This window comes from Triticum dicoccoides, chromosome 6A, assembly GCF_002162155.2.
Source record: "Triticum dicoccoides isolate Atlit2015 ecotype Zavitan chromosome 6A, WEW_v2.0, whole genome shotgun sequence".
Taxonomy (NCBI): Eukaryota; Viridiplantae; Streptophyta; class Magnoliopsida; order Poales; family Poaceae; genus Triticum; species Triticum dicoccoides.
Window position 1 is genome coordinate 45,552,356 of NC_041390.1, and position 5,217 is coordinate 45,557,572.

Sequence of the window (5,217 nt, forward strand, 5' to 3'; positions counted from 1 at the left end):
TTGTTGAGATCGATGGATTGTGGGTTTATGATCAAGTCTATCTATGAACAATATTTGAGTCTTATCTGAATTCTTTTATGTATGATTGGTTATCTTTCCAAGTCTCTTCGAATTATCAGTTTGGTTTGGCCTACTAAATTGATCTTTCTTGCAACGGGAGAAGTGCTTAGCTTTGGGTTCAATATTGCAGTGTCCTTTCCCAGTGACAGTAGGGGCAGCAAGGCACGTGTTGTATAGTTGCCATCGAGGATAACAAGATGGGGTTTTCATCATATTGCATGAGTCTATCCCTCTACATCATGTCAACTTGCTTAAGGCGTTACTCTGATTTTAACTTAATACTCTAGATGCATGTTGGATAGCGGTCGATGAGTGGAGTAATAGTAGTAGATGCAGGCATGAGTCAGTCTACTTGTCTCGGACATGATGCCTATATACATGATCATACCTAGATATTCTCATAACTATGCTCAATTCTGTCAATTGCTCAACAGTAATTTGTTCACCCACCGTAGAATACTTATGCTCTCGAGAGAAGCCACTAGTGAAACCCTATGGCCCCCAGGTCTATCTTCATCATATTAATCTCCTACATCTTAGTTATTAACTTTGCTTTTTTACTTTGCCTTTATTTTACTTTTAATCTTTATCACAAAAATACCAAAAATATTATCTTATCATATCTATCAGATCTCACTCTCGTAAGTGGCTGTGTAGGGATTGACAACCCCTATTCGCGTTGGTTGCGAGGATTTATTTGTTTTGTGCAGGTACGAGGGACTCACATGTAGCCTCCTACTAGATTGATACCTTGGTTCTCAAAAACTGAGGGAAATACTTACGCTACTTTGCTGCATCATCCCTTCCTCTTCGAGGAAAACCAACGCAGTGCTCAAGAGGTAGCAGTGAATTGGGTGCCATTATCAATGATAATACGGTTGGGTACCCCGAAGAAGCACACCTACCACTTGATGAACTTGATGGCCAATTTTGTTGGGATGTTGTGGATAGGCTCTACCGCCGTCCACTTGGTGAACTTATCGATGTCAATGTAAAGGTATAGGTAACCGTTGATGGACCGAGGAAAAGGGCCCAATATGTCCAGCCCCTGACTGGGAAGGGCCATGAGAGAGGGATAGTCTGCAGCGCCTGGGTGGGTTGATCGTGGCCAAAAGTACCCCTACCGATAGGCTTTCCCCACTAGGGTCCCAGATGAGGCATGGCTGCCGCACTCACCGCCATGGATGTCCACGAGGAGCTCGCGACCGTCATCTAGGGAGATGAACCTCAATGAAAGCCTATTTGGGCAGACCTGGTACAGGTCTCCTTCCTTAACGACGTATAGCTTGGATTGGTGCATGATTCTTTCCGCCTCAGCGTGCTCCTCGGGTAGGATATTTTTGGTCAAGAAATCTTTTATTTCCGCGGTCCAGTCTGGAGCTTGGCGAGCGAGAGACAGTAGTGCGCGATCGTTGAGGGGCGCAGTGCTGCCAAGAGTGCCTGCCAGGGGTATCTCCCCCCACCCATCAGCATCCGGGGCATGCGCCACCTCGTCCTGCTCCACGATCTTGACAGATGGCAAAGTAAGCCTTTCTTCGAAGACACCGGACGAGAGTGATTCCAACTTCGCGGACTTCTTGGCGACGTCGTCAGCCTCATGATTACCCGGGCGCGGGATGTGTTTGAAGCTCATAACAAGAAATTGCTTCTCCATCCTCCTGACCATTGCCAAATATGCAGCCATTCAAGGGTCCTTGTGTAACACCCCGGATGTAATTTGCCATATTTTTACTCTGACTCTTGCCATTTTCGGCTCTAAGTTATGAGATTTCCTTCGAGGTTGGGTTTTGTCTTTGTTTTGCATTTTTTTCATGTCATGCATTTCATATCATGCCATCATGTGCATCTCATTTGCATACATGTTCGTCTCTTGTATCCGAGCTTTTTCCCCGTTGTCCGTTTTGCAATCCGACACTCCTACGTCCTCCGGCGCCCCCTTTTGTCTCTTTTCATCAGTGGGTGTTAAACATTCTCGGAATGGACCGAGATTTGCCAAGCGGCCTTGCTACGCTACCGGTAGACCGCCTGTCAAGTTTCATGCCATTTGGAGTCCGTTTGATACTCCAACGGTTAACCGGGGAACCGTAAAGGCCTCGTGTGTGTTGCAGCCCAATTGTAACGCCCCGAGACCGATGTGCCAGGTGTCTTCCAGTTATTCACTGTTGTTGCCTTGTCATTGCTGGCGTATCATGCATTTAATATCATGTCATCATGCGCATTTCATTTGCATACATGTTCATTTCATGCATCCGATCTTTTTCCCCGTTGTCCGTTTTGCAATCCGGCGCTCCTATGTCACACGGTGCTCCTTTCTTCCTCTTTTCGTGTGTGTGTGTTAAACATTTCCGGTCGGACAGAGATTTGTCATGCGGCCTTGGTTTACTACCGGTAGACCGCATGTCAATTTCGTGCCATTTGGACTTCGTTTGATACTCCAATGGTTAACCGATGGACGAAAAAAGCCTCGTGTGTGTTGCAGCCCAACACCCCTCCAAACTGGCCCAAAACCCACCTAAACCTCCTCCATCATCTAGATCGTTCGATCACGACCGCGTGGCCGAAAACCGCACCTCATTTGGACTATCCTAGCTCCCTCTACCTATAAATATGTGTCCCTCCCAGAATTTTCGCGCAGATGAACCCTAACCTCCTCCGCGCGCCGCCAGACATGTCCGCCGCCACCGCCACCTCACTCCGGCCTATCAGAGCTCGCCACGTCACCCTGACACCGCTCCAGGCCTACCACGACGCGCCACCTGGCCTCCTGCTTCGCCCAGCGCCAGCCGGCCTGCGGAGCCTGTTGCGGGCCCGCGCGAGCCCACAACCGCAGTCGCCTGCCTCCCGAGCGCCCGAGTCGCTCCGCCGCCTTCGCCTTCAGTGCCGGTCGCCGCCGAATGCCGCCGCTCATTGTCGGTGCTCTCTGACGTTGCCTTGCCGGCGCAACCTCGCCGGAGGCTGCGCGCGCCCGTCCATGCTCGTCCCCGATGGTCGTGGTGCGGTGCTTCTCCGCCGCCACCTTGGATTCGTCGCCACCACCCTGCCACCGGGCCTCGCCGAAGTGCGCCGCCCCGCTCCTCGCCTTGCCGGAGACGGCCTCGAGCTCGCCGGAGTCAACTTCGGCCAGATCTGCTCCGAGTGGATGAGATCCACCAGGAGACGAACCAAACCCCGCCCCCGCATCCCGGATCTCGTCGTCCCGGATCCCTCCGCCCCGTTGACTTTCTCAGAGTGGTCTAAATTTCGTCCAAGTCCCAGTAATTTTATGCACTTTTCATCGCATCATAACTTCATCACCGTTGCTCCGATTCGTGTGTGTAGCATATCGAAATGTTCGTCTCGACGAGTACATCATTTCATCTCATTGCATCATTTTCATTTGAGCTCATCTTGATGTGCGAAATGCTGTTGGAAGAGGGCTATGTGATGTTAGTTTCAGATCTGTTTCAGCAAATGCACTTTTATCATTTTTGCCATGATTAATGTGTGCATGCTATGATCCCGAGCCCTACATGTGTTTTGTAGAATGCCATGTATTTTTGTGATCTTTGTGGTGACTACCACAAGCATGCAAACTAGGTCACTCAATGATGCTCATTACATGGACTTAGAAATATTCTAAGTCCTTGCCCTGTTGTTATTTTTATGCCATATGTTCGTGTTGTTTCCTAGTGATCCGTGCCTCTTTTGAGCATGATCTGTAAGGATGTTTTGTAGATAATGTTGTGCTCTATCCATCCATGTCTTTGTTTGAAATTATGGAGCACCCTAGCTTGAGTCAATCGAGCTATACTTTTGCTATAAAATGTTCCTGGCAGATTGTTAACCTGTTTAGCAATTTGCCGAGCTTGTTGTTGTTGATCCATGCATGTTATGTTGTTGTTCTTGCCATGTCTAGCTTCTATGCCATGTCTATTTGCTGGGTGTATGCTTAGTTTATCATGAAATGCCTCGTAGTGAGTGCATCGAGCTCGTAAACATGCCTACTCGTAGTGAAGTATGAATCTGTTTATGTTTTTGTTATGTTCACATGCTTGCAATTGTATTTTCTGATCCCTTTTGGCTTATGGTCAGTAAGGGACTTTTGTTGTATGCTTTGAGTAGCTTCATGCCATGCCTTGATTTGCCATAATATGTTCCTGTAGCATATAGTTATCGTGCTCTAAACATTGCTTCCTGATGATAAATTCTTGACTTGCTGTTAATTTCACTAAGTCTGTAACCTGTTAACTTTTGCACTTTTGCCATGCTTGTTTGAGCTTGTTATTGAGTGAATTAGCCATAGCTCAATGTTCGTCTTTTGTCAAGCATCATGAGTGGATCCCTGCTATGTAATTTGTTGCCATGCTTGAGTGCAGTAGATTATTTTTCTTGATGCATTTAGGAAGCTACTTGCTGTTTATCGCAGACCGGTGCCATATTTGCTTTGCTTGCCATTTCCAAACCGTGCATCCGTTTCCGGTGATCTTTATATCAATTTCAACCAAAATCAACTCCTCTTTCCAGTGGAGCTCTTGGTTTTCCAAGTTGAGTCCAGGTTCAATCATTCCTTGCCAAATCTTGCATATGCATCACATATCGCATCCCGCATATCATACCATGTTTTGCATCATATTGCTTGAGCATTGCACGTGGTTGATTGTGTTCCCTTTGCTTGTGTTCTTGCTTTGGGTAGAGCCGGGAGACGAGTAGGTGATCGAGGAGCCCGTTGAGTACGCTTACGAGGATCAAGTCAACTCAGAGAACTTTGCAGGCAAGATGACCATACCCTCGAAATCACTTATATCTTTCCTTGCTAGATGCTCACTCTTTTGCTATGCCTATTCTACAATACCTACCACGTGCTTATCATGCCTCCCGTATTGCCATGTCAAACCTCTAATCCACCATGTCCTAGCAAACCGTTGTTTGGCTATGTTACTGCTTTGCTCAGCCCCTCTTATAGTGTTGTTAGTTGCAGGTCAAGTTTGGAGATCGTTCCTTGTTGGAACATGTTTATTGTTGGGATATCACAATATTATCTTGTTTATCTTAATGCACCTATAGTTTTGGTAAAGGTGGAAGGCTCGGCCTTATGCCTGGTGTTTTGTTCCACTCTTGCCGCCCTAGTTTCCGTAATATCGGTGTTATGTTCCCGGATTTTGCGTTCCTTACACGGTT